Source organism: Lynx canadensis, chromosome C1, assembly GCF_007474595.2.
Source record: "Lynx canadensis isolate LIC74 chromosome C1, mLynCan4.pri.v2, whole genome shotgun sequence".
Classification (NCBI taxonomy): domain Eukaryota; kingdom Metazoa; phylum Chordata; class Mammalia; order Carnivora; family Felidae; genus Lynx; species Lynx canadensis.
The window spans coordinates 75,651,140-75,669,150 of NC_044310.1; the positions used below are offsets into that span (position 1 = coordinate 75,651,140).

Here is an 18,011-nt window from a genome sequence, read left to right on the forward strand (position 1 = left end):
CACTTTGGGCTCCATGCTGACAGCTCAGAGCCTGAAACCTGCTTCGGATTCTGTGTCTCCGTGTCTCTGCCCCTCCCTGCTCATGCTCTGTCTCTCTGTCTCTCTCTCAAAAATAAATAAAGATTAAATAACATACCAAGGGTTACAGTGCTAGTAAGTACCTGGAGGAACTAAACTTTGAACCTGGATCTGTCTCTCATCCACAGAATGAAACGAGTTACATTTCCCTCCTGCTTTCAGGGAGGAGACCGGTGTGTGAACAGTGTAGTATAATTGAGCACAGTGTGCATGCAGTATATACCGTAACCCCTGCATGAGCTAAAGTTTTTGGACATTTGCTTGGAGGAAAGAGAGACTGATTTTTTTTTTTAAGTTTATTTATTTACTTAGAGAGAGAGAGAGAGAGAGAGAGAGAGAGAGAGAATCCCAAGCAGGCTCCGCCCTGTCAGCACAGAGCCTGATGTGGGGCTTGAACTCACTAACTGTGAGATCATGACTTGAGTCAAAACCAAGAGTCAGACGCTTAACTGAGTGGGCCACCTAGGTGCCCCGAGACTGTAAAGACCAGCGAAGATTTCATACACACAGAAGAATGGTTTCAGAAAGGACCTTGAAGGATGCAATAGACTGGGACCGTCAGGGTGGGTGTGGTGAAGTATGGAAATGAAAAAGGAAGTATGCAGTGTGTTTGGGGGAATTGATGCTGTGACAGAGTGAGAGATGTGGGAGAAAAGGAGAGCAGAAAAGCAGTTTGGGACAGGTTACTGAGGGCCTGGAGTGTCCTGCTACAGAATTTGGACTTCGTTCCATTGCCTTTGAAGGTTATTCCACTAAAGGTTCACGAGAAGGGACTTTATTTGCTCTAGTCTCTGACTTCATCGATGGTAGCGTGAAGAGAGGAGTAAATGTCTGCAGCAGGGATTCCCCAACTGGGCTGCACCTTAGGTCACTGTGAGTTCCTTAAATGAACAGAATGGCGCACTCACCCCCAGCAGTGATGCTGATGGTGTAAATCTGGGGTGGGGCCTGGCCTGGAGGATTATATTCGAAAGGTGCTTCTGAGTGCGGCCAGATCCAGGAATAGGTCCTGTGGGCATTAGAACATCGGCGACTGGGGCTGGACTGAGCCCAACAGTCATTGTGTGGATAATTTTGAAACGACGCGAGGGGGCCAGTAATCAAACCTTGGAGAAGATCTGTCTTATATGCTCTATAAATCTGAAATAATAATCTCAGAACAGGGTCATTTCCACATAAATTTTCCCATTCATGTCTAGAATGTAGTATGGCTCTAATCTTTATGCCTGTGTGTTCTGTTTGCCCTTTTTCTTTTATTTAGAGGGAAATGGAATATGTAGGATTTTCTCGGTGACTGTTCATCAGTGCAGTCTCTCAGGATGTGAGTTCTGGAGTCCACTGCCTCAGGCAGGGTGGCTCAGTGCTCACAGTTCACTTCAGTCTCTTAGGAGTTGGCCGAAATGCTGCTCACTTGTCCATTTCCTGGGACCCAGCCTGAACCGAAGCCTTTTTTTTTCCAAATGTTGCAGATCTCCCTTACTCCCCTTTCTTGAGTTCTAAATCAACTATTGACGTTTAAAGTTTAGTTTCTGCTGGGAACGCAAACAGTTCTACCAAGGGAGAAGCGATTTCTCAAGATTAAAGAAATTTGAAATTATAATTTATGCTTAAAAAAATAATGTTAGTCCAAGTTTTAGCTCTCCTCTCTCTTCCTTCTCTACTGTTCTTTATCCTGCCGGGTGTCTGCAAACCATTCTCATGACCTCCTGCCTGTGTGGCATATTTGTAGTGGGGCCAGATTATACATACACCACTGACTGACTTTTTCATCCGACCTCCAAATTCAGCTTTCGAGCCCCTTCGTTTCTTTGAATTTTGCTAACAAAGTCTTCTTGTTGAAAGGAATATTATTTCTCATGGAACTGTATTGATGGTGTGTGGAATAATAGGAGCATGCTTTTTAAAGTTCAGACCTAAGGCCCCCAAATCCTAAACCTCTCCAATTCGCTGTTGCTTACTTTATACTTAGCTCAGTGTTGGCATTTCAGGTCTAGAGGTGGTTAGCGCCCATCGGACATCCCAGCCCCTCCCTGAAAATTAAAAGGAGCACAAAAATGAAACTGAATTCCTTGTTTTTCTTCACCCCTCGGTTAATTTAACGGACTCCATTGGCTCGCCCTCATTTGCCCTTTTTACACCTCCCAAATTAATGTCATGTGCGCATTTGATTATAACGGTGTGAGTAATTTCTGAGTTGCTTTTGAAAACTGTTCCTTACGGTTCTTTTCTTCACCATACCAGTAGATCCGGCCAGTGTTTTTCTTTCTAGCTGCTTAACTCCTGGGTGGTTCTTGTTGCCACATAAGTTTCAGTTGATTTAGTGATCCTGATTTCATGGCACACTGTATCAAATGCTTCAGAAAGATCAAAGTACACGGGGATCCTTGGATTCCCTTCCGTTGCTAACTCACTTGTGCTGTAGCCAGGCAGTCCTGGAGCCTCGCAGTCCAGGATTCTGCTCAAGGCGAGGAAGCAGCTCTTCTCCCTGGCTTTTCCATTCTGCAGATATCCTTTCCTTTCCTGCATTCATTTATTTAGCAACATGTAGTGGGCTGTGTATCTCTGAGCCCCTTCAACCACTTTTTGCTGCAAAAAGGAAAAACTCTGAGCCTTTCATGTGCCATACCCATGGGACTATTCTCCCCACGAACTTTCATGCTGGAAACAACAAGCCCCATCTAATTGTACTTTATTGGTAGTAAAATGTGTTGGTTAAAAGTAGACTCTGTGGCCAGCCAGGCTGCCCGAGTTCTGCTATTTGCTAACGGTGTTACTTCGGACAAATTGTTATCTTTTTGTCTGTTTCCTGATCTGTAATACAGAGGTAGTGGTAATTCCTACCTCATAGGGTTGTTATCAGGAATAATTGAGTCAGTGTATGTAAAGTGGCTAAAATTTGTTTAGTTAGGTTTAGTTTAAACATTGGTGAATAATCTTTCAGAAGTTTATAATAACGTTTCTGGGTTTTCTAGGTATTTTGTTACTCTTTTGTGCTGTTTGCCTTAGCCATTCCATTACAAGTAAAGGAAAGAAAATTAAATCAAACTATCCGATTTTGCCACCTTAGGGTTATCCATAAATTACTTTTTTTCCTTTAAGATTCCATTATAATAGGGGCACCTGGGTGGCTCAGTTAAGCTTCCGACTTCAGCTCAGGTCATGAGCCACATCAGGCTCAATGCTGACAGCTCAGAGCCTGGAGCCTGCTTCAGATTCTGTGTCTTCCTCTCTCTTTGCCCCTCCCCTGCTGGTGCTCTGTCTCTCTCTCAAAAATAAACATTAAAAACATTTAAAAAAAAATTTTTTTTTTTTTAAATTTTTTTTTAACGTTTATTTATTTTTGAGACAGAGAGAGACAGAGAGAGACAGAGCATGAACGGGGGAGGGGCAGAGAGAGAGGGAGGCACAGAATCGGAAGCAGGCTCCAGGCTCTGAGCCATCAGCCCAGAGCCCGACGCGGGGCTCGAACCAGCGGACCGCGAGATCGTGACCTGAGCTGAAGTCGGACACTTAACCGACTGAGCCACCCAGGCGCCCCTAAAAAAAATTTTTTTATGTTTTTATTTTTGAGAGAGAGACAGAGCCTGAGCAGGGGAGGGGCAGAGAGAGAGACACAGAATCTGAAGCAGGCTCCAGGCTCTGAGCTGTCAGCACAGAACCCAATTCAGGGCTCAAACTCATGGACTGTGAGATCATGACCTGAGCTGAAGTCTAAAGCGTAACCGACTGAGCCACCCAGGTGCCCCATTAAAAAGGATTTCTTTATAATAGATAATTGAGAATTGATATATTCACTAGAACAGTGATGTGTGTGAATTATTCCCTCTCAGCTCCTATAATTTGGTACCTTCAGATGTGTACAGATGTTTATGATGTTTATGTATTTTTTAAATCCTTTTTAAGAACACGATTTTGTTGGTAGTGTAAGTTTTATTTATTTGACTTGTTAGGAGCAATCCTTTTAAGTTGTTGGATTTTTCATATATTATTTTTTAAATGGATGCACAAAGAGAATTAAATTTTTTTAAGACTTTGTTTTTAACTAAGCTCTACACTCAACGTGGGGCTCAGACTTACAACCTCAAGATCAAGAGTCACATGCTGGCCTGGCTGAGCCAGCCAGGCGCCCCTAAATATTTTTTTTAATAAGGAAGTAGAAATACTCACTACAGAAGATGAATAGACAAAACGTGCCTTCCAAAGAAAAATGTCTTATAGGGCAGTATTTAGTCTACACAATACACATCACAGTCAGCAGTCAGTAAATAACCCACGGCTGTCCACGGCTAACAGTTTGTGCCAGAACCATTTTGAATACTCTTAACTTGTGTACAGGTATTTGCATTTAGTCAAACTTATGTCGTTTCTTGCTATTCTTTCATACTTACGCTCTTTAAGTGACTGCCCATCAGCCAGGATGGACTACTTTATTATATATTTCCATACTAACTGAAGAATGAGAGAGAGACTAGGAAAAAATGTATTGAAATTTTGATCATCACAGTTTGACCTGTAGATCTGTCTTCTTTATTATTTCATGAAGTAATATTCAGCCACAGCCCAAGAGCATATGTAACCTAATTTGTATGGACTTGCATTGCCAGGGTTTAAAATGAGTTGGCCTGTTGCAAAATACACATTTACAATTTACACTTTACAAAAATTTGGCAAGGTGATGAAGCCACATGATGCAGCTAAGGGAACATTACAAGTTGGGTTTGAAAAGTAAGTAAGAGTCTTCTGAGTAAAAGTTGTGTAGCACAGAACTATAACTCCACAGCCAAAAAGGCACCCACTCGTTTCTCTTTAATTAAAAGGAGGAAGTTCAGACCCAGGCTGAGTTTTAGCTCCATTACCTGCTGCTTTGAGAAAATGACTTAACATCTGTGAGCCCCACTGCTTCTTCTCACATAGGGTTAGCGACCCTTCCCTGTAAAGGCAGTTCTGCAAATTCAGTGAGGCAGGGCATGTGAGGGCCCCCAGGTCAAGTTCCTAATTCTGTGCAGCCTGGGTGAGTTCCAATGTGTGATTGGAAGCCTGTGACCCTGGGGCACTGGGCAGAGAGGTCTACCAGCCCAGGTCTATAGTCACCCTGGCCCTGTGTTTCTCCTCTGTGGCTGGCTTTTCGAAGTCCTGCCATGGGGTGCTCCAAGCAGTGCTTTCCTTCTCAGCTCCTTCAAAGCCAGGAAACCCCTGTGCCCAGAAGGGACCCTAAACCATCGTGCAGGCAGAATTTTTTAAAATGGTGTGTACCCCTTTACTACATTTCTGCCGTGGGAAATGACACTCTGGCTCCTGGAAAATGGCTCATACCCCTCTGTGGGTAGATGCCAGTCTAGCCAGCCAGTTGGCTCCGAGGACGTCTTCCTTGAAAGCCATGGCCCAGGTTCTGCAAAGGCTGGGAGGTGAGTGTGAGTGCCAGAGACCTCCTTCACCGAAAAGCCTGTTCCAGGTGCCATCCTGGAAGTGCAGACAGACAAGGACACTGACTGAAGGCTGCGAGTACAGAGAGAGACCGTCTCTTAGGTGACCAGACAGCTTGTCAGTTTTCTTTTTCTTGTTTGCAAAATCCAGCCGTAATAATGACCAAGAGTCCTCGTACAAAGAGATCTGTGGCAAACATTTTTAACCACCAAAGTAAGGTCTTTGTCTTTCTTTTTTATGATGAAGGAAGATAAGCAGCATCATTTGAGACATGAGTTTATCATCTCCTCCTCCACACCTCTTAGTCCTCAGAGAAGCTGTCTCTCGTCACTTACTTTGGAGCTTCCAAAATGGCTTTCACAATGTTGCCATCTTCATCCATGGACTGTCATACCTAGGGGGTGGAGACTCTCAAAATGAACTTCCAATATCCTTCCAAAATCAATTTTATCTCTTGTGGCATGATTTGTACCTACCGGGGAGCATATTTTTTCTCTTCCTAGGAGGTTGTGATATACATAATGTATGTGTGTGTGTGTATTTATTTCTCAACAGGTATAAGGTAGAAACACTTCTCCATGAAACACAGAAACACAGAAGGTGCAGGAGAATAGCTGAACAATGGGAAAGTATGATATGGTACTTAGACCTTGTGGCTCTTAGGAAGCATGTGTGGGACTGATGCAGTCATAGGAGTGTTGTATGTATTATCCAAACTGTAAACTTTGGGATCCATGCAAGTTAATTTAAGCATGTTTCCTTTGGATTTTCTTAGGAATTCACTTTTTCTTCAGAGGTTTTCCTTCTAGGCTCTTGGAGTCCTAATGAGTAACCAATGAAGGCAGGGTTACCAAAATGTATTGTATTGTGTTGTATTGTATTGTATTGTATTGTATTGTATTGTATTGTATTGTATTGTATCTATTTTATTTTAATGTTTATTTTTGAGAGAGAATACACACACATGAGTGGGAGAGGGACAGAGAAGAGACAGAAGATTTGAAGCAGGCTCTGCACTGACAGCAGAGACACCCTCATGGGGCTCGAAATCATGAACCCTGAGATCATGACCTCGGTCAAAGTTGTGCTTGACTGAGCCACCCAGGAGCCCCCAAAAATGTATTTTAAAATAGAATTGTGTCCTCAAAAACATGGTAACATTGACAGGTTTTTTTTTAAATGAGAGAGAAGTGAGAACAGTTCTGAGCTACGTGCCTTCCTTTCTGTTGCCTTCCCACCGTGTACTTTATGGAGGGGGGGATATGGTAGTGCTTTGGGAAAAAGGATGAAAGACATGAAGAGATCTGAAAAGAGATGAAGAATTGACAAGTCTAGGGAGGCCAAGGACTGGGAGAAGGAAAAGGTGGCAGCCAGGGCCCAGCGGGACCCTAAAAGGATGCTGAGACCCCTCAGAAGTTTGTAGTGACAAGCCCTCATTAGACTGGGCATGCCTGAAGGATGGGGATGTATCTCTGCCCCCACCCGGCCCCCGCTGCCCCTCTTGAACTGCTCTTGCTGTGCACCTGCGCACACTCCTACTGCCGAGTGTGCTCAGGGAGGGGGCAGGCAAGGGCAGGTGAGATGCAGTTCATCTGGAGACAGGATAAACTTTCTCCTTCACTCTCTGCAGGTGCCTGGGGTCTTGCCATTGCCAAGATTCTTAATCGCCTTTCTATATGTGCTCTATTTCTTGGCTTGTCAGGAGGGCAATAGCATACTATTACAGGTGAGTGTGAGCTAAGCGCTGAAGCAGAGAGGAATAGAAAAGGAGAGAATTTCAACAGTTTCACTCAAAGCTGAGGTCATATGTATGTTGTTTTATTTTCCCTCTTAAAAAATCCCAGTTAGAGAAAAAGAATTCAGGGAACAAATATTAGTCAGCTGATTAGGTTCTGAACTTGCACAGACTTTGTACCTTGGCATAAGAGTGGCTGTTCTAGAACCTTTTGAACTTTTGCCATTGAGTAATTCTGAAAAGGCTGAAAGAGCCAGTCGTAGGCACTGGGGAAGAGCACCGTGTCCTCTGCTTGGGTAATAAAGGTACATATTATTGAGGTGGGTAAGGACCCTAGGTAGTCGAACAGGGTTATAGCATGTAAATTGCAGAATCATTTAGAGATAAAGAAATGGATCACAGATGGTCACTGGGCTTGATTTGTCTCCCAGGATTCACTATTGTTTTGAGAATTAGCAGAGTGTAGAGGAAATGGCCCAGATTTTATACTTAGGAAAGACCTGTTATTCAGCTCTCCATTTGACCACTTTCTAGCTGAGACATCAGGACAGTTACTTAACTTCTCTGACCCTATTTCCTCAGTTGGGAATAGGAGAATAGGACATTCATAGATCTGTTGGGAAATGTTGAAACTAAGAGCTGATTAAAATGAGATGCTGTCTAGCCAAGAGTAGGAACTTAATGTCCATCAATTTCTACTTCAGTCAAAATTTGGCTTTTTATATAGAATAATTGTCCTACTCTCCATGTTGAGTTTTGAAACATGAATAAATTTTATTTAAGCCATCAGCTTGTGACAAAAGGAGCTGTTTATCCAAGACAGGCCTGTAAGTACCTTGTAACCCAAGAGATTTGTGTGCAAGGACAGAGAGGGTACAGATGAAGCCATCCACATCTGGAAGTCCAGAAACCAGGCACTAAACGCACATACAAACTCCTAGGGCTGGCATGCTCTGTATATAGCAGATTCTTAAACCATCTGTTTATTAATTTTTAAACATTACCCCGAAGTTCACCAAAGTCAGAGGGTAGCACAATCAACCCAAACTCAGAATTTTGGAACTGCTTTCTGATTTCATAAGCACAGAGAAATCCTTAGTTGTTCATTGAAAGAACGCACTATACCACTATCTTCTGTGTGGGATTGGTATCTGTCATGTTAGGGGACTGTGAGCTTGAGGTTGGTGCGCCTAGAGACCGTAGCCCCCCTGGAACGCTCTCCCCGCCCCTCCACCCCAAGTTCGCGGCGGTGTGCACGCTCTCTTGACTCAGCCAGGCGCAAGACAAGTAATTTCCTCCCATCCTCGGGTCTTTCAGTTGCTGAGCTGGAGTGAATATACTGGGATGTGGCTATGCGCTTTACAATTTTGCATAAATCCATCCTCCACTCCCTGGAAAGGCTGGGTCCCGTCTTTACACCTTCCCCTAGGCGATTTTGTTCCATGGGCGGGGGCGGGGAGGAGAGGAAAGGAAAGGAGGAAAACGGAGGCAGACTACACGCGGCACCGCGCTCTGCGCGCTCGGGAGGAAGCGTGCAGTCCATTGACTCGGTACTTGTGGGGAGGGGAGAACCGAGGCAGGGGCTGGAAACGGAAGGGCTGCGAGCGCTCCGGCCGCGAGGCCTCCGGCAGGGGGAGGCCCGGGCCTCGGGGAGCCACCTCGCCAGAAGCCGGTGTAGCGGGTCAGAGGACAGCGCCCGGAGGGACCATGGCGAGGCGGGCGGGGGCGGCGGTAGTTATGCAACCCGCAGCCCCCCTGTGTCCTCCCTCGCGCGGGTCTGCGCCCCTCCCTCCACTCTGCCAACACTCGGATCTCTCGCTCTTTCTCTCCCCTGTGTTTTCAAACAGGAAGTGCACGGCTGTCTGTAACGTGCCGGGTCCCAGGATGGAGGAGTGAAGTCTCTGTCGCCGCTGGTGCCAGCCTGCGGAGCGCCCCCCTCCCCCCGGAAGCCAAGTCCCCGGAGAGCGCCCTGAGGGAGCAGGGTGGCCGCCTGGTCCAGGTGCGTGGGGCCGGGTCGGGGAGCCTGCGGGCCGGGCGCTGGGCTGTCACTGGCCGCCGCCCCTGGGTGCCGCCGAGCCTGCTCTCCAGGTCCGCGCCGCAGCCTCACTCGCGTGCGTGCCGCGGTAGCCTGGTGGCACCCCCCTGCCCGCCTTCGTCCCCAGGGGTCTCTGCCCAACTGTGGCCTGCTGCCCCGGGCGTGTTGGTCCCCCGCCCCTGGAGGGCGGGAGGGCTTTGCGCTGCCTGACGCCTGCGGGACCTGCCCGGGCTTACTTAGCCTAGGCAGGCGCTTTCCAGGCGGGGCTGCCTTTGCCCGGGAGGCTTCCCCGAGTCCCCAGCTGCCCTCTCCGCCCTCACCGCCGCCTCCTCCCGCCACTGCTGCCCGAAGCGGGGCGCTCTGTTGCTCCGAAGTCTCTGGGAGGCTTGGATGTTAGGAAGGGTAGCGTGTGAGAAGTGGGACCTAGGGAGAGAGAGAGGGTGAGCGAGGTGTAAGGTGGAAAGGGGAGCAAGAGTCTTGGTGCGCGGCTTCCGAAAGCCCACCTCCTCAGCGGAGCCTTGCTGTCTGTTGGTGGGTTTGTTTGTTTTGTTTTGTTTCTGTTTTTTGGGGGGGGGTTGGGGGGGTGGTTGGAGCCAGGCTTTCAGAACAGAGGGAATTAGTGATGTAGACATGCACTGGAAAGGTAGCGACCAGGAATGAGGGACAGCTACTTCTGAGGTGTTTAGTCTGGTGTCTGGCTGCTTAACTCCAGTTGTGGTTTCTCTCAGCCAGGCTCCCTCGCTCAGACAGAAGGTACTCTTAAAGGTATGAGCCAGACGTCTTTATTCATTATATTCCATTTTCCATCAGAGGAAAATGGAGAATGACTTCTCGCATTCACCAAGTAGTTTATAATTTCACATCTGTGTCTTGCTGCATCTCGGATGTTCCCAGGCGGAGAGCACAAACTGCTCGAGAAGAGGGTGGTTTCATGCGCAGGCTTAGTGCTTCTTCATTTCCCTGGCAGCTCCGGTCTCTGCAGACTAAGTCAAATTGACTTCTCCCCTAATGAAAGCCTGGCCTTGTTTCTCCGCCTATATTTATCTACCTGGTGAAACTCCAGTCTGGTGGAGAGCCACTAACGGAGGTTGGATAGTTGAGAAGAATCAGTTTGATGGCGAGATTGGCCTCAAATGCAATGTTTGAACAGTGTTAAAGCCAGTAGCGTCTTCCTACTCTTAGAGGAAGGGACGTGAGCAGAGGACTAGAGAGGAGGCAAGTCAAGAAGGGTCTCTTTCTACAGCGTTGGAGGGAGTGTGTAGAATCCCACTACCAGGTGCACTTATTAACTCCTTCACCTTATGGGGAGGCTAAGCTTCATCAGGGAGTAGCGTTCGCTGTGGATTTAAATTCGTGATGTCATATGCTGGCTATACTATTCTAATTTGTACCTTTTGTAATAAAATATATTCCCCTACATAACTAATTTTGCTTTGAAAGGAAAATCTTTTGTGGTCAGGTAGCCTGGTAAATTTGTACCACCCTCTCTCTCCCTTTTTTAACGCCTGTCATCAGTGATTTTAATTCTGTGATCCCATTATTCCAATAGTCCCTCAGAACTTTAATCCCTTTTAGAAAGCAGCTGCTTTGAGTGTTGCGATAGTATCAGTAATTGGCATAATTGCGTTAGCAGTAAATAGCCAAGATACACTGTGAGAACTGAGCAATTAATTTCATCTTTTTCTAGATAGATGGACTTGGATGTCTTAAATTTGAATCTCATTGTGATATGTCCGTGTTTAGGCCTCTTCTCTTTGCCAGATACATGACATGATTAAAACAAGTCAGTGAGAGGGACTCTTGAAAGACCTGTACAACCATAGTGTTTTGTCTCTCTTTTTATACCCAAGTATACTCCTGGCTTTCCAGTTCGTTAATTTATTTGAGGAGTATCTTCAGCTTCAGGTGCTCTGCTTCAAGATAAAATAGAACAGCTTTTGTGACTCTCCAAACTCATACCCTGTTTAGAGACAGGATTTGCTCCCACCCTAGGAAAATTTAATAATATTAAGTAATAACCCAGAAATAATGATAATTGATCTTAAGAGCTCTTCATTTTCTGTTGACAAGCACATTTTCTAGATCGCATTTATAATTTGTTACTCCCTTTCATAGTCTGGTGAAACAGGTCTTGTTCACTCTGTTTTGTGGAGAGAGGAAACTGAGGCTGTGGAAATGGGACTTGTAAAATGGGACTACGTAAATGGAGATGCCGGGACATCTTTTGATGAACACGTCCTTGGCACATCTGTAATCTGGAAAGTTGCTGCCTGAGAAAGGGATGTCCATGCTGATTCAGGTGGTCTTTCGCTATTCCCAGCAAGCTGGTAATGACCGACTCCAGACTAGCCTTACCTACGTCTTTGGATCTTTTCCCATAACCTCTACCCAGAGCTGAGGGGTTTTTGTTTTGTTTTGTTTTGTTCCCACATCTGACATTTACACTTCCTCTGTGTTAGTCACTAGATTTAGCTGTGTTTGTATCAATCTGATCTGTTTTCTGCTGCCAGAATTCTAATGGCATATTTTAATTTACAGATATTTTATGTCAAGTCTTAGTAAACTGTCTCTTTTTGAAGGGTCAGATTGTTTTTTAGAACAGAAAAGCAGTACTTCTGGTTTAACCCTAGAACACTTTATGTCCCAGAAAAGAAATAATAAATTATGAAATGATGTGTGGGACTGTCTCTACAGCCCACTGCCATACATAACATACTACCACCATATATGGCCCTGCAACTCCCCACCCCAGTTCAGGATACCCACAGTAAAGTTCATATCACAGGGGTGACTGGCTGGCTCAGTCAGTAGAGCGTGATCTTGGGGTTGTGAGTTTGAGCCTTATGTTGAGCATAGAGATTATAAAAAAGAAAGAAAAGGTCATATTACAGAACAACAATAGCAAATCCATGTATGCTTTAAATTCTATGTTAAGTAATTTTGTAGTGTTCTCCAGATGGAAATAAGTTTATTTCTTCTTATCTTTGTGATGCTTAAAGTTAAGGTTTTCTTTAGCTAGTATTTTATGCGGCATTAAGAAGAACATAAAATTGAGAGTACGTTTTTACTGGGAGATGCTGCATGCAATATTTATTTTGTCTTCAACAGAGTATCTGTAGTGATCTATAACTTCTGTTCCTTAGAATTGTACCAAGTATCAGAAGGGGAGAAGGTGGGAGAGGAAAGAGATAAAGTAAGTGGTCTTTCTTTTATAAATGAGGAATGAAATATGTATTTTTTCTTAATAAACAATGTACTGCCATTTCTGTCTGTCTGGGACAGTTCCAATAGCTTGTGAATAGGAATGAAAGCATATTAGCTTTGATGTTAAATGCCAAGGAGAAGTTTATGACCAAGAGAGGGCTAGAGTAGAGATTGATTGTGTTAGCATTTTCATTTTTTCAAAACCTTCTGGTTTTTTCATGTCCATTATATAGTAAAAATTGTCTTCTATTGGAAATTGCAAGCTTTAAAGCAGTGGTTCTCAACCCTTCACGCAAATTGGGAAGCTTTTATTAATACTTAAAGATTTCAAAGATTTTGATTTGCTTAGAGTTTTACTTCTTATTTCTGATGATTGCTAATATTGAGTGACAGAGATACTATGTATCACTCAGCTGAATATATAGTGTAAATAATGCCTATAACATCTTCTTGTACTTACACAGTAGGAGTGTATATCTATGTGAGACGTGGGTTCAGTGCACTGAAATCTGCCAGCACCTTGAAGTCCATGGGCTGGAAAATCAGGACCAAAGTAAAACAACTGCTCCGGGCTAGGGATGGCGAAATGGTGATTTAAATGTATAGTCTGTTAGCCGTCAGATTATCAAGATACCGATCTCTGTCTTTCTTGTACATTAAATAGATGATGTGTAAAGTCCTGACTTTGAATCTGATTTTGTTTCCAGGTTAATTGTTTTTCATGGTCAACTTTGAGGTCTTAGAAGTACTCAGTTATGGATAACGGGAATTCTTGTAAGACCATTTTCCCTGCATTACTTCTGTGAATATCCTTTCCTTACGTTAATATAGTTAGGACTGACACCAGTTGAATAATCGCCACTGGCTTAAGTACCACCAGCAGCAGCCTTATTTTCATTTCCCAGAAGCTAAAAGAAGCTTCCTCTCAACCTTAACCTTTACAGTTTTTGATAAGTACGTGGAAAGAGATATTATTTATCCTTATTTCCTGGTGGAAAAAATGGACACATAAGTTCCTACTGAATCGGTCTCTTTGGTTTCCATGCCTGTTTCTGTGGTTTTGGTGTTCTGTTAAAGACAGGATAGGCCGAGCACCAAAACTTATTAAGGTTAGTGCATAATGTCTTCTTTTCTGATTAAACAACAACAAAAAAAATCACTTCCTACTTAATGAACACTTCATGTGTGCTAGACCTTTACATGGATTGTCTCTAATCCTCCTGGTGTTGTGCACGGTGGATAATCTCCCTGTTTTATAGGTGAGGAAACTGAGGCAGGCAGAAATTATAGCTTACCCGTTCACAGAAACAAGTGAAGCCCTGGACTGGGATCCAGATTTCTGATTCCCCATGCTAAAACCGTCCCTCCTTTATATCTGCTTCTTCCTGTCCTTAACCTCCCTAGTGTAGAGAAATGATCACACTTCGTTTAGTCTTAAGTTTAACTTTGCCCTCTCAGCAGGGGTTAAGTTACAGCCACAGAGCATATAAAGGCATTAGGAAATTAGGGACGTGGAAGAGTTAAGGTTTTTATGAATATTTTTGGCTTTCGCACAGTATGTATTCATTTTTTTCCCTAAAAAGCCTAGATATATTGACTCTGTTGGTGAGAGTGTCTTGAGGCAATATTGGCCACAAGCAGCCCAGCTGGATGTTAAGCGTATTGGTTTTACTGGAAACTCTGCAGTTTGTTGGCAGGTTTGTATCGCCACCAATACTGCATGATGATTTCTTTTTTTATTAACAAATTTCCTGATGTTGGCCAATCTGATAGATGTTATTTGTACCTCATAGTTTAATTTTGCCTTTTTATGACTACAAGTGAGGTTGAGCATCCCTTCCTTTTGCTTGATTTAATTTCCCTTTTCTGTGAATCAGGTCTCTTGCCCTTTTCTGATAAGTTCTTTGAAAGAATTCTTCTAGCATTCCTGTATATTCTAGAAACGAATCCCTTCTCTGCTTTGGGTATTGTGAACACTTTCTCCCAGTATGTCACTCGCCTGATAACTGTGTAGGGTGACTTTCATTAGCAACAACAAAAATCTTTAATTTTAATGTAGGTGAACCCATCCGTTTTTAATGTTATTGTGGTCTGTGATTGAGTCATTTCAGGAATCCTTCCCTGTTCTAGGATCATACCATGGTTTAGTCTTCCCTCACTTTATTCAAGTTTTATAGGTTTACTCTTGAGTTTTTAAACTATTTGGAATTTAATATATGAGGTAGAAACTATTTATTTGTGAATGAGAGAGAGCATAAGTGGGGAAGGGGCAGAGGGAGAAGAAGAGAGAGAATCTTTAAAAAATTTTTTTTTAATGTTTATTTATTTTTGAGAGAGAGACAGAGCATGAGTGGGGGAGGGACAGAGAGAGTGGGAGACACAGAATCTGAAGCAGGCTCCAGGTTCTGAGCTGTTAGCACAGAGCCCGGCGTGGGGCTCAGACTCAGAAACCGTGAGATCATGAGCTCAGCCGTAGCCGGACACTTACCCGACTGAGCCACCCAGGCACCCCAGAAGAGAGAGAATCTTAAGCCCAGCGTAGAGTCAGATTCAGGGCTCAATCTCACGACTCTGGGATCATGACCTGAGCTAAAATCAAGAGTCGGACACTGAACCGACTGAGTCACACCAGCATGCGCATTTTTATTTTTTAAAAACTGGTCATGTTGTGAGTCAATTTGACCAACACTGTTTCCGAAATAATCTACTCTTTCTCTACAGTTGGTGCTGCCTCTAGCATATAAGTGTATATTGATAGAGATCTCTTTCTGAGATCTCTCATTTGTTTAGGTGACTTAATTGTGTGTTCCTGGGTCATTGATACCCTTTTAAAATTATTATGGCTTTCAAATATGTCTTGTTACATGTACATTTATATTACCAAGATTGATATAAATTTAAAAGTTCAAAAATAGCAGCACCTGGGTGGCTCAGGTCATGATCTCATGGTTTGTGGGGTTGAGCCCTGTGTTGGGCTCTGCACTGACATCACAGAGCCTGCTCTCTCCCCCTCTCTCTCTGCCCCTCTGCTCATGTTTGTGCACACGCATGCACACGCTCTCTCTCTCTGTCTCTCTCAAACATTAAAAAAATAAAGTTCAAAAATACATTATTTTAGGTAGATTTCTTGCTGTTATTTCTGTGTGTGTTAACTCTTAACACCTGCAGACGTCTTCTAGAAATGTGTTTACTTCACTGGGAGCATTATTTAGTAATGTAATTTAACATTCCTTACGTTACATTTCTTTCTCAGTTTTATTTTTTTAGCAACATGGCTCCCTTCCACACTTGGTTATCTATGTAGGGCAGGGGGGTCTCACTTCAAAGCCTTCTCTTTCCTCTTTAGTGCTTTGCATGTACTTATAGATCTGGGATGTGCATTCCTAGTATGGCTTTTGAGTGAACGTTTGTGATGCTGTAATACATGGCTGAAAACTCTTGAAAACCTGTTGATTATAGATGTCTGTTTATTATTGGGAAAACATTGCCAGTGTTGACTTGGTTTTCCCCAAGTTTACTTTGCTCCACACTCTTCTCAGATCACTTGGTCTCATCCCTCTTCCAGGCTCTAATACATGTCACCCTGAATGCTGGATCACTTGATTTGATAAACAAGCATTTGCATGCCTGTGCAGAATAGTGTCCTTTTTCCTTAGTTGATGAAATGGCATGAAACCATGTTGTATATAACATGGCTTATATTATTGTAAGTAAATGTGAAATTACTGTGGGGGACAAATTTTGGTCTCAGAATAGATACTGCATAGCATGGTTGCCTGGACCAAAGATATTCTTCTTGGCCATCAGGTCTAGCATTATATGGGTGATAGGCTATGTTTTATTCTTCTTTTGTTTGGAGTTATTTATAGGTGCTTTGTGGATGTAGGGTTGCAGTCTACTGAAATTTACTAAGCTTGCACAAAGTCCGATAAAGTTATAATATAGAATGTTCTAGAGTCTAAAACCTGCTTAGACAGATAAGACCATGCCCTTGGGCTGTTGGAGTTGTTCTCCCAGTGTGCTTTAAACAGGATTCATTAGGTATTCACCTAAGTTTGATGATAACAACCCCAGCTACTGACCTGATTGAACTTACATACTCAGGAGAGGTCTTCATCTGTGCTGACATTTCCCATTTCTCATTCAGGTTCCTTTATGCTCACCTCACCAGCTGTCAGATCCACCTGTCTTACCAGCCTCCTCTCTCATTCAATTATTCTAATATAACTGACAGCAAAGCTACTTCATCCATTCAGCAGACATTTGCTGAGCTCCAGACTACTAGATCTTAGTTTCCCTTCTCTCTCTTCCTCCTACCTGCTGTGTGCCAGTCATTGTGCTAAATGCTGAAGATACAGTGTGAATATGACACAGTGCCCGACCTCAGAAGATAGACACATAAATCATTAACTGGAACTTAGAAAGTGAGGCACTTTACCACAGTACGTTGTGATAAATAATAATAGAATCGGGCACAAAGTAGGCAGTGATTTATTCTTTCTTATTTGTGAGGGAAGAATTCATGAAGGAGGTGATTTTGGTGCCGATTATTAGAGGGATAGGATTACTTACCAGGCTGTAGAGAAGGGAAAAAACGAAAGAAATAGTCCAGGTTCGGAGCCCTGATGAGCTCAATGTGCGAGGAACATAGAGTATGAGTGACTGGAGCAGAGAGGTCATGGTGCAGGGGAAAGGGGGCTGGAGGTACATCTTGGCCTCGATTCTTGATCCAGCCATGTCCAGGGCTACACATGCTATTTCTGGTAGTGGTGTTTTTTCCCGACCAGAGATGAAATAAATGCTTAAGTCACGGTCTTAAGGTACATGAAAAGGAAGCAGGGAGAAGTCTAGTGACTATTAAAACAACCCAGGTGTTAAGGGGCGCCTGGGTGGCGCAGTCGGTTAAGCGTCCAACTTCAGCCAGGTCGCGATCTCGCGGTCCGTGAGTTCGAGCCCCGCGTCCGGCTCTGGGCTGATGGCTCAGAGCCTGGAGCCTGTTTCCGATTCTGTGTCTCCCTCTCTCTCTGCCCCTCCCCCGTTCATGCTCTGTCTCTCTCTGTCCCAAAAATAAATAAACATTGAAAAAAAAAAATTTTAATAAAAAAAAAAAATAAAAAAAAAAATAAAACAACCCAGGTGGAAGTAGTGAGGACCAGAATTACGTTGAGCATGGTGGGAAAGGAAAGGAGAGGATGGGTTTGAAACTCATTTAGGAGAGAGAATTGGTTACTGATTGAATGGAAAGTGGGAGGGAAGGGAAAAGAAAGATGGCCCCTGATGTTTCTGGTTGGGAAAATTCGCTGATGGTGTCATTAGTCAGAATGGAAAGTATGAGAGGAGCAAGTTTGGAGAGAGAGTAGTGACTTCAGTTTGGAGTCAAGTTGGGGTGCCCCTGGGACGTTCAGTTGATCTTGAGAGGCCTTGCCCTAGAGAGAAGTCACAGCCAGAGATGTGCTTTGGGGAGTGACTGGAACTGATGACTGTAGCTGTGAATGTAGCTGAGATCACTGATGGATGGCCCTATGACCAGAGACC

General features: G+C 43.9%; 1 protein-coding gene across 4 annotated transcripts in view; it reads left to right on the forward strand.

The window, feature by feature from the left end:
• LRRC8D (leucine rich repeat containing 8 VRAC subunit D) overlaps positions 1 to 18,011 on the forward strand; it is a 122,719-nt gene that overhangs the window by 13,909 nt on the left and 90,799 nt on the right. For 3 of the 4 annotated variants that reach the window (XM_030323737.1, XM_030323739.1, XM_030323738.1), the window contains exon 2: positions 9,085 to 9,236. The gene's annotated coding sequence lies outside the window, so the exon portion shown is untranslated. Of the gene's footprint in view, positions 1 to 8,827; positions 8,919 to 9,084; positions 9,237 to 18,011 lie in introns of those variants that run through there. The other variant, XM_032594336.1, reaches the window with a different exon arrangement.